General features: G+C 35.5%; 2 non-coding genes across 2 annotated transcripts; both read left to right on the forward strand.

The window, feature by feature from the left end:
* Window positions 1–5,492: 5,492 nt before the first annotated feature.
* TRNAI-UAU (transfer RNA isoleucine (anticodon UAU)) lies at window positions 5,493–5,585 on the forward strand. The gene is given in 2 exon segments: window positions 5,493–5,530; window positions 5,550–5,585. It is a non-coding gene; the product is annotated as a tRNA-Ile (tRNA).
* A 2,619-nt stretch (window positions 5,586–8,204) lies between these two features.
* Window positions 8,205–8,297, forward strand: TRNAI-UAU (transfer RNA isoleucine (anticodon UAU)). The gene is given in 2 exon segments: window positions 8,205–8,242; window positions 8,262–8,297. It is a non-coding gene; the product is annotated as a tRNA-Ile (tRNA).
* Window positions 8,298–11,959: the final 3,662 nt, after the last annotated feature.

The raw sequence follows: 11,959 nt of genomic DNA on the forward strand, positions 1-11,959 counted from the left end.
ATTTTCTTTTTCAATTCTTATGACTGTACTGATTGTATTGAATAAAATCCACTTCTAGCATAACCAACTGATGCGGCTAAGTGCTCCAGCAGCGCAATTGGTCAGCGTGTGGTACTTTTAAGACAATATCTGTTGAGCAATACTGAGGTTGTGAGTTCAAGCCTCACCTGGAGCACCTTTGTTTACTGTTTTTTTCTTTTTCTTATGTCAATAGTCATTGATTATAAACTGCTACCTTAATATTTAATATGATATTAAAAAGGATGGAAGAAAGAAGAAAAAACACAAACATTAGTTTGTATTTAAGTTGTCAGCACACACCTGCTTTGGTTCAAATGCACTGCATATCTTCCTTCAGTCAGCCAGCCAACAAAACAGCAATGGAAAAGATTAACATACTGTTGGTAAAGCAGTTGCATCAAATTGATTTTCTGCAATATAGCATTATAATCCATACTGACAGCTCTGGATAGTACCAGCACATTTCTTGCTGGACTTGGTAATGCAAAGAACACAGTAAACAGCTTCACTTTTTTTCAAAAATAAATAATTGACTATTAAAAACCTATCAGTCTTAAATAAGGAGATGAGCAAGCACCACTGGCATAATGGATAAGGCACTGTTCTCCTAAGCCAGTGGTTGTGGGATTTAAGTCCCGTCTGAGTTGGAAGTCATTACAGCAAACGTCTCTTCACTAGAGTTGATATTTTATCCTTGCTACAACTGTAAAACAGTCTTGCAGTGTTTAGCTTGTAAAAAATGACCACAGAAGCTAAAATATGACATTTATTATGATATCATTGTTGTTGTTTTTTTTAAAACCTTTTCTATCACCATGGACAGCTTATTCAAGTGCCATCTGGCATGCACGTTCGTTTGTTGCTCATCATTCATCACCAAAAATTATTTTCTTTTTCAATTCTTATGACTGTACTGATTGTATTGAATAAAACCCACATCTAGCATAACCAACTGATGCTGCTAAGTGCTCCAGTGGTGCAATTGGTCAGCGCGTGGTACTTATAAGACAGTATCTGTTGAGCAATGCTGAGGTTTTGAGTTCAAGCCTCACCTGGAGCAGCTTTGTATACTGTTTTTTTCTTTTTCTTATGTCAATAGTCATTAATTATAATCTGCTACCTTAATATTTAATATGATATTACAAAGGATGGAAGAAAGAAAGAAAAAACACAAACATGAGTTTGTATTTAAGTTGTCAGCACACACCTGCTTTGGTTCAAATGCACTGCATATCTTCTTTCAGTCAGCCAACAAAACAGCAATGGAAAAGATTAACATACTGTTGGTAAAGCAGTTGCATCAAATTGATTTTCTGCAATATAGCATGATAATCCATACTGACAGCTCTGGATAGTACCAGCACATTTCTTGCTGGACTTGGTAATGCAAAGAACACATTAAACAGCTTCACTTTTTTTCAAAAATAAATAATTGACTATTAAAAACCTATCAGTCTTAAATAAGGACATCAGTAAGCACCACTGGCATAATGGATAAGGCACTGTTCTCCTAAGCCAGTGGTTGTGGGTTTAAGTCCCTTTTGAGTTGGAAGTCATTACAGCAAGTGTCTCATCACTAGAGTTGATATTTTATCCTTGCTTTAACTGTACAACAGTCTTGCAGTGTTTAGCTTGCAAAAAATGACCACAGAAGCTAAAAAATTACATTTATTATGATAACATTGTTGTTGTTTTTTTTAGACCTTTTCTATCACCGTGGACAGCTTATTCAAGTGCCATCTGGCATGCACATTCGTTTGTTTATCATCATTTATCACCAAAAATGATTTTCTTTTTCAATTCTTATGACTGTACTGATTGTATTGAATAAAATCCACATCTAGCATAACCAACTGATGCTTCTAAGTGCTCCAGTGGCGCAATTGGTCAGCACGCGGTACTTATAAGACAGTATCTGTTGAGCAGTACTGAGGTTGTGAGTTCAAGCCTCACCTGGAGCAGCTTTGTATACTGTTTTTTTCTTTTTCTTATGTCAATAGTCATTGATTATAATCTGCTACCTTAATATTTAATATGATATTAAAAAGGATGGAAGAAAGAAAGAAAAAACACAAACATGAGTTTGTATTTAAGTTGTCAGCACACACCTGCTTTGGTTCAAATGCACTGCATATCTTCCTTCAGTCAGCCAACAAAACAGCAATGGAAAAGATTAACATACTGTTGGTAAAGCAGTTGCATCAAATTGATTTTCTGCAATTTAGCATGAAAATCCATACTGACAGCTCTGGATAGTACCAGCACATTTCTTGCTGGACTTGGTAATGCAAAGAACACAGTAAACAGCTTCACTTTTTTTCAAAAATAAATAATTGACTATTAAAAACCTATCAGTCTTAAATAAGTACATCAGTAAGCACCACTGGCATAATGGATAAGGCACTGTTCTCCTAAACAAGTGGTTGTGGGATTTAAGTCCCGTCTGAGTTGGAAGTCATTACAGCAAGTGTCTCATCACTAGAGTTGATATTTTATCCTTGCTTCAACTGTACAATAGTCTTGCAGTGTTTAGCTTGCAATAAATGACCACAGAAGCTAAAATATGACATTTATTATGATATCATTGTTGTTGTTTTTTTAAACCTTTTCTATCACCGTGGACAGCTTATTCAAGTGCCATCTGGCATGCACGTTCGTTTGTTGCTCATCATTCATCACCAAAAATTATTTTCTTTTTCAATTCTTATGACTGTACTGATTGTATTGAATAAAATCCACATCTAGCATAACCAACTGATGCTGCTAAGTGCTCCAGCAGCGCAATCGGTCAGCGCACGGTACTTATAATACAGTATCTGTTGAGCAATGCTGAGGTTGTGAGTTCAAGCCTCACCTGGAGCAGCTTTGTTTACTGTTTTTTTCTTTTTCTTATGTCAATAGTCATTGATTATAAACTGCTACCTTAATATTTAATATGATATTACAAAGGATGGAAGAAAGAAAGAAAAAACACAAACATGATTGTGCATTTAAGTTGTCAGCACACATCTGCTTTGGTATAAATGTACTGCATATCTGCCTTCAGTCAGCCAACAAAACAGCAATGGAAAAGATTAATATACTGTTGGTAAAGCAGTTGCATCAAATTGATTTTCTGCAATATAGCATGATAATCCATACTGACAGTTATGGATAGTACCAGCACATTTCTTGCTGGACTTGGTAATGCAAAGAACACAGTAAACAGCTTCACTTTTTCCTCAAAAATAAATAATTGACTATTAAAAACCTATCAGTCTTAAATAAGGAGATCAGTAAGCACCACTGGCATAATGGATAAGGCACTATTCTCCTAAGCCAGTGGTTGTGGGATTTAAGTCCCGTCTGAGTTGGAAGTAATTACAGCAAGTGTCTCATCACTAGAGTTGATATTTTATCCTTGCTTCAACTGTAAAACAGTCTTGCAGTGTTTAGCTTGCAAAAAATGACCACAGAAGCTAAAATATGACATTTATTATGATAACATTGTTGTTGTTTTTTTTTAAACCTTTTCTATCACAGTGGACAGCTTATTCAAGTGCCATCTGGCATGCACGTTCGTTTGTTGCTCATCATTCATCACCAAAAACTATTTTATTTTTCAATTCTTATGGCTGTACTGATTGTATTGAATAAAATCCACATCTAGCATAACCAAATGATGCTGCTAAGTGCTCCAGCAGCGCAATCGTTCAGCACGCGGTACTTATAAGACAGTATATGTTGAGCAATGCTGAGGTTGTGAGTTCAAGCCTCACCTGGAGCAGCTTTGTTTACTGCATATTTATTTTTCTTATGTCAATAGTCATTGATTATAAACTGCTACCTTAATATTTAATATGATATTACAAAGGATGGAAGAAAGAAAAAACACAAACATGATTATGCATTTAAGTTGTCAGCACACATCTGCTTTGGTTCAAATGCACTGCATATCTTCCTTCAGTCAGCCAACAAAACAGCAATGGAAAAGATTAACATACTGTTGGTAAAGCAGTTGCATCAAATTGATTTTCTGCAATATAGCATGATAATCCATACTGACAGCTCTGGATAGTACCAGCACATTTCTTGCTGGACTTGGTAATGCAAAGAACACAGTAAACAGCTTCACTTTTTTTCAAAAATAAATAATTGACTATTTAAAACCTATCAGTCTTAAATAAGGAGATCAGTAAGCACCACTGGCATAATGGATAAGGCACTGTTCTCCTAAGCCAGTGGTTGTGGGATTTAAGTCCCGTCTGAGTTGGAAGTCCTTACAGCAAGTATCTCATCACTAGAGTTGATATTTTATCCTTGCTTCAACTGTAAAACAGTCTTGCAGTGTTTAGCTTGCAAAAAATGACCACAGAAGCTAAAATATGACATTTATTATGATAACATTGTTGTTGTTTTTTTTAAACCTTTTCTATCACCGTGGACAGCTTATTCAAGTGCCATCTGGCATGCACGTTCGTTTGTTGCTCATCATTCATCACCAAAAATTATTTTCTTTTTCAATTCATATGACTGTACTGATTGTATTGAATAAAATCCACATCTAGCATAACCAACAGATGCTGTAAAGTGCTCCAGTGGTGCAATTGGTCTGCACGAGGTACTTATAAGACAGTATCTGTTGAACAATGCCGAGGTTGTGAGATCAAGCCTCACCTGGATCACCTTTGTATACTGTTTTTTTTTTCTTATGTCATTAGTCATTGATTATAAACTGCTACCTTAATATTTAATATGATATTACAAAGGATGGAAGAAAGAAAGAAAAAACACAAACATGATTGTGCATTTAAGTTGTCAGCACACATCTGCTTTGGTTCAAATGCACTGCATATCTTCCTTCAGTCAGCCAACAAAACAGCAATGGAAAAAATTAACATACTGTTGGTAAAGCAGTTGTATCAAATTGATTTTCTGCAATTTAGAATGAAAATCCATACTGACAGCTCTGGATAGTACCAGCACATTTCTTGCTGGACTTGGTAATGCAAAGAACACAGTAAACAGCTTCACTTTTTTTCAAAAATAAATAATTGACTATTAAAAACCTATAGTCTTAAATAAGGAGATCAGTAAGCACCACTGGCATCATGGATAAGGCACTGTTCTCCTAAACCAGTGGTTGTGGGATTTAAGTCCCGTCTGAGTTGGAAGTCATTACAGCAAGTGTCTCATCACTAGAGTTGATATTTTATCCTTGCTTCAACTGTACAACAGTCTTGCAGTGTTTAGCTTGCAATAAATGACCACAGAAGCTAAAATATGACATTTATTATGATATCATTGTTTTTGTTTTTTTTTTAATCCTTTTCTATCACCGTGGACAGCTTATTCAAGTGCCATCTGGCATGCATGTTCGTTTGTTGCTCATCATTCATCACCAAAAATTATTTTCTTTTTCAATTCTTATGACTGTACTGATTGTATTGAATAAAATCCACATCTAGCATAACCAACTGATGCTGCGAAATGCTCCAGTGGTGCAATTGGTCAGCGCGCGGTACTTATAAGACAGTATCTGTTGAGCAATGCCGAGGTTGTGAGTTCAAACCTCACCTGGAGCAGCTTTGTGTAGGGTTTTTTTTCTTATTTTTATGTCAATAGTCATTGATTATAATCTGCTACCTTAATATTTAATATGATATTACAAAGGATGGAAGAAAGAAAGAAAAAACACAAACATGAGTTTGTATTTAAGTTGTCAGCACACATCTGCTTTGGTTCAAATGCACTGCATATCTTCCTTAAGTCAGCCAACAAAACAGCAATGGAAAAGATTAACATACTGTTGGTAAAGCAGTTGCATCAAATTGATTTTCTGCAATATAGCATGATAATCCATACTGACAGCTCTGTATAGTACCAGCACATTTCTTGCTGGACTTGGTATTGCAAAGAACACAGTAAACAGCTTCACTTTTTTTCAAAAATAAATAATTGACTATTAAAAACCTATCAGTCTTAAATAAGGAGATCAGTAAGCACCACTGGCATAATGGATAAGGCACTGTTCTCCTAAGCCAGTGGTTGTGGGATTTAAGCCCCGTCTGAGTTGGAAGTCATTACAGCAAGTGTCTCATCACTAGAGTTGATATTTTATCCTTGCTTCATCTGTACAACAGTCTTGGAGTGTTTAGCTTGCAAAAATGACCACAGAAGCTTAAATATGACATTTATTATGATAACATTGTTGTTGTTTTTTTTTAAACCTTTTCTATCACAGTGGACAGCTTATTCAAGTGCCATCTGGCATGCACGTTCGTTTGTTGCTCATCATTCATCACCAAAAACTATTTTATTTTTCAATTCTTATGGCTGTACTGATTGTATTGAATAAAATCCACATCTAGCATAACCAAATGATGCTGCTAAGTGCTCCAGCAGCGCAATCGGTCAACACGCGGTACTTATATGACAGTATATGTTGAGCAATGCTGAGTTTGTGAGTTCAAGCCTCACCTGGAGCAGCTTTGTTTACTGCATATTTATTTTTCTTATGTCAATAGTCATTGATTATAAACTGCTACCTTAATATTTAATATGATATTACAAAGGATGGAAGAAAGAAAGAAAAAACACAAACATGATTATGCATTTAAGTTGTCAGCACACATCTGCTTTGGTTCAAATGCACTGCATATCTTCCTTCAGTCAGCCAACAAAACAGCAATGGAAAAGATTAACATATTGTTGGTAAAGCAGTTGCATCAAATTGATTTTCTGCAATATAGCATGATAATCCATACTGACAGCACTGTATAGTACCAGCACATTTCTTGCTGGACTTGGTAATGCAAAGAACACAGTAAACAGCTTCACTTTTTTTCAAAAATAAATAATTGACTATTTAAAACCTATCAGTCTTAAATAAGGAGATCAGTAAGCACCACTGGCATAATGGATAAGGCACTGTTCTCCTAAGCCAGTGGTTGTGGGATTTAAGTCCCGTCTGAGTTGGAAGTCATTACAGCAAGTGTCTCATCACTAGAGTTGATATTTTATCCTTGCTTCAACTGTACAACAGTCTTGCAGTGTTTAGCTTGCAATAAATGACCACAGAAGCTAAAATATGACATTTATTATGATATCATTGTTGTTGTTTTTTTTTTTTTAACCTTTTCTATCACCGTGGACAGCTTATTCAAGTGCCATCTGGCATGCATGTTCGTTTGTTGCTCATCATTCATCACCAAAAATTATTTTCTTTTTCAATTCTTATGACTGTACTGATTGTATTGAATAAAATCCACATCTAGCATAACCAACTGATGCTGCGAAATGCTCCAGTGGTGCAATTGGTCAGCGCGCGGTACTTATAAGACAGTATCTGTTGAGCAATGCTGAGGTTGTGAGTTCAAGCCTCACCTGGAGCAGCTTTGTGTAGGGTTTTTTTTCTTATTTTTATGTCAATAGTCATTGATTATAATCTGCTACCTTAATATTTAATATGATATTACAAAGGATGGAAGAAAGAAAGAAAAAACACAAACATGAGTTTGTATTTAAGTTGTCAGCACACATCTGCTTTGGTTCAAATGCACTGCATATCTTCCTTAAGTCAGCCAACAAAACAGCAATGGAAAAGATTAACATACTGTTGGTAAAGCAGTTGCATCAAATTGATTTTCTGCAATATAGCATGATAATCCATACTGACAGCTCTGTATAGTACCAGCACATTTCTTGCTGGACTTGGTATTGCAAAGAACACAGTAAACAGCTTCACTTTTTTTCAAAAATAAATAATTGACTATTAAAAACCTATCAGTCTTAAATAAGGAGATCAGTAAGCACCACTGGCATAATGGATAAGGCACTGTTCTCCTAAGCCAGTGGTTGTGGGATTTAAGCCCCGTCTGAGTTGGAAGTCATTACAGCAAGTGTCTCATCACTAGAGTTGATATTTTATCCTTGCTTCATCTGTACAACAGTCTTGGAGTGTTTAGCTTGCAAAAATGACCACAGAAGCTAAAATATGACATTTATTATGATAACATTGTTGTTGTTTTTTTTTAAACCTTTTCTATCACCGTGGATAGCTTATTCAAGTGACATCTGGCATACACGTTCGTTTGTTGCTCATCATTCATCACCAAAAATGATTTTCTTTCTCAATTCTTATGACTGTACTGATTGTATTGAATAAAATCCACATCTAGCATAACCAACTAATGCTGCGAAATGCTCCAGTGGTGCAATTGGTCAGCGCGCGGTACTTATAAGACAGTATCTGTTGAGCAATGCCGAGGTTGTGAGTTCAAGCCTCACCTGGAGCAGCTTTGTGTACGTTTTTTTTTCATATTTTTATGTCAATAGTCATTGATTATAATCTGCTACCTTAATATTTAATATGATATTACAAAAGGATGGAAGAAAGAAAGAAAAAACACAAACATGAGTTTGTATTTAAGTTGTCAGCACACATCTGCTTTGGTTCAAATGCACTGCATATCTTCCTTAAGTCAGCCAACAAAACAGCATTGGAAAAGATTAACATACTGTTGGTAAAGCAGTTGCATCAAATTGATTTTCTGCAATATAGCATGATAATCCATACTGACAGCTCTGTATAGTACCAGCACATTTCTTGCTGGACTTGGTAATGCAAAGAAAACAGTAAACAGCTTCACTTTTTCCACAAAAATAAATAATAGACTATTAAAAACCTATCAGTCTTAAATAAGGAGATCAGTAAGCACCACTGGCATAATGGATAAGGCACTGTTCTCCTAAGCCATTGGTTGTGTGATTTAAGTCCCGTCTGAGTTGGAAGTCATTACAGCAAATGTCTCATCACTAGAGTTGATATTTTATCCTTGCTTCAACTGTACAACAGTCTTGCAGTGTTTAGCTTGCAAAAAATTACCACAGAAGCTAAAATATGTCATTTATTATGATAACATTGTTGTTGTTTTTTTTAAACCTTTTCTATCACCGTGGACAGCTTATTCAAGTGCCATCTGGCATGCACGTTCGTTTGTTGCTCATCATTCATCACCAAAAATTATTTTCTTTTTCAATTCTTATGACTATACTGATTGTATTGAATAAAATACACATCTAGCATAACCAACAAATGCTGCGAAGTGCTCCAGTGGCGCAATTGGTCAGCACGTGGTACTTATAAGACAGTATCTGTTGAGCAATGCCGAGGTTGTGAGTTCAAGCCTCACATGGAGCAGCTTTGTTTACTGTTTTTTTTCTTTTTTTATGTAAATAGTCATTGATTATAATCTGCTACCTTAATATTTAATATGATATTACAAAGGATGGAAGAAATAAAGGAAAAACACAAACATGAGTTTGTATTTTAGTTGTCAGCACACATCTGCTTTGGTTCAAATGCACTGCATATCTTCCTTAAGTCAGCCAACAAAACAGCAATGGAAAAGATTAACATACTGTTGGTAAAGCAGTTGCATCAAATTGATTTTCTGCAATATAGCATGATAATCCATACTGACAGCTCTGTATAGTACCAGCACATTTCTTGCTGGACTTGGTAATGCAAAGAACACAGTAAACAGCTTCACTTTTTCTCAAAAATAAATAATTGACTATTAAAAACCTATCAGTCTTAAATAAGGAGATCAGTAAGCACCACTGGCATAATGGATAAGGCACTGTTCTCCTAAGCCAGTGGTTGTGGGATTTAAGTCCCGTCTGAGCTGGAAGTCATTATAGCAAGTGTCTCATCACTAGAGTTGATATTTTATCCTTGCTTCAACTGTACAACAGTCTTGCAGTGTTTAGCTTGCAAAAAATGACCACAGAAGCTAAAATATGACATTTATTATGATATCATTGTTGTTGTTTTTTTTTAAACCTTTTCTATCACCGTGGACAGCTTATTCAAGTGCCATCTGGCATGCACGTTCGTTTGTTGCTCATCATTCATCACCAAAAATGATTTTCTTTTTCAATTCTTATGACTGTACTGATTGTATTGAATAAAATCCACATCTAGCATAACCAACTGATGCTGCGAAATGCTCCAGTGGTGCAATTGTCAGCGCGCGGTATTTATAAGACAGTATCTGTTGAGCAATGCCGAGGTTGTGAGTTCAAGCCTCACCTAGATCAACTTTGTATACTTTTTTTTTTTTTCCTTTTCTTATGTCATTAGTCATTGATTATAAACTGCTACCTTAATATTTAATATGATATTACAAAGGATGGAAGAAAGAAAGAAAAAACACAAACATGATTGTGCATTTAAGTTGTCAGCACACATCTGCTTTGGTTCAAATGCACTGCATATCTTCCTTAAGTCAGCCAACAAAACAGCAATGGAAAAGATTAACATACTGTTGGTAAAGCAGTTGAATCAAATTGATTTTCTGCAATATAGCATGATAATCCATACTGACAGCTCTGTATAGTACCAGCACATGTCTTGCTGGACTTGGTAATGCAAAGAAAACAGTAAACAGCTTCACTTTTTCTTCAAAAATAAATAATAGACTATTAAAAACCTATCAGTCTTAAATAAGGAGATCAGTAAGCACCACTGGCATAATGGATAAGGCACTGTACTCCTAAGCCATTGGTTGTGTGATTTAAGTCCCGTCTGAGTTGGAAGTCATTACAGCAAATGTCTCATCACTAGAGTTGATATTTTATCCTTGCTTCAACTGTACAATAGTCTTGCAGTGTTTAGCTTGCAATTAATGACCACAGAAGCTAAAATATGACATTTATTATGATATCATTGTTGTTGTTTTTTTTAAACCTTTTCTATCACCGTGGACAGCTTATTCAAGTGCCATCTGACATGCACATTCGTTTGTTTATCATCATTCATCACCAAAAATGATTTTCTTTTTCAATTCTTATGACTGTACTGATTGTATTGAATAAAATCCACATCTAGCATAACCAACTAATGCTGCGAAATGCTCCAGTGGTGCAATTGGTCAGAGCGCAGTACTTATAAGACAGTATCTGTTGAGCAATGCCGAGGTTGTGAGTTCAAGCCTCACCTGGAGCAGCTTTGTGCAGGGTTTTTTTTCTTATTTTTATGTCAATAGTCATTGATTATAATCTGATACCTTAATATTTAATATGATATTACAAAAGGATGGAAGAAAGAAAGAAAAAACACAAACATGAGTTTGTATTTAAGTTGTCAGCACACATCTGCTTTGGTTCAAATGCACTGCATATCTTCCTTAAATCAGCCAACAAAACAGCATTGGAAAAGATTAACATACTGTTGGTAAAGCAGTTGCATCGAATTGATTTTCTGCAATATAGCATGATAATCCATACTGACAGCTCTGTATAGTACCAGCACATTTCTTGCTGGACTTGGTAATGCAAAGAAAACAGTAAACAGCTTCACTTTTTCTTCAAAAATAAATAATAGACTATTAAAAACCTATCAGTCTTAAATAAGGAGATCAGTAAGCACCACTGGCATAATGGATAAGGCACTGTTCTCCTAAGCCATTGGTTGTGTGATTTAAGTCCCGTCTGAGTTGGAAGTCATTACAGCAAATGTCTCATCACTAGAGTTGATATTTTATCCTTGCTTCAACTGTACAACAGTCTTGCAGTGTTTAGCTTGCAAAAAATTACCACAGAAGCTAAAATATGTCATTTATTATGATAACATTGTTGTTGTTTTTTTTAAACCATTTCTATCACCGTGGACAGCTTATTCAAGTGCCATCTGGCATGCACGTTCGTTTGTTGCTCATCATTCATCACCAAAAATGATTTTCTTTTTCAATTCTTATGACTGTACTGATTGTATTGAATAAAATCCACATCTATCATAACCAACTGATGCTGCAAAATGCTCCAGTGGTGCAATTGTCAGCGCGCGGTATTTATAAGACAGTATCTGTTGAGCAATGCCGAGGTTGTGAGTTCAAGCCTCACCTGGATCAACTTTGTATACTTTTTTTTTTTCCCCTTTTCTTATGTCATTAGT

The sequence above is a fragment of the Pseudophryne corroboree genome, chromosome 11, assembly GCF_028390025.1.
Source record: "Pseudophryne corroboree isolate aPseCor3 chromosome 11, aPseCor3.hap2, whole genome shotgun sequence".
NCBI lineage: Eukaryota > Metazoa > Chordata > Amphibia > Anura > Myobatrachidae > Pseudophryne > Pseudophryne corroboree.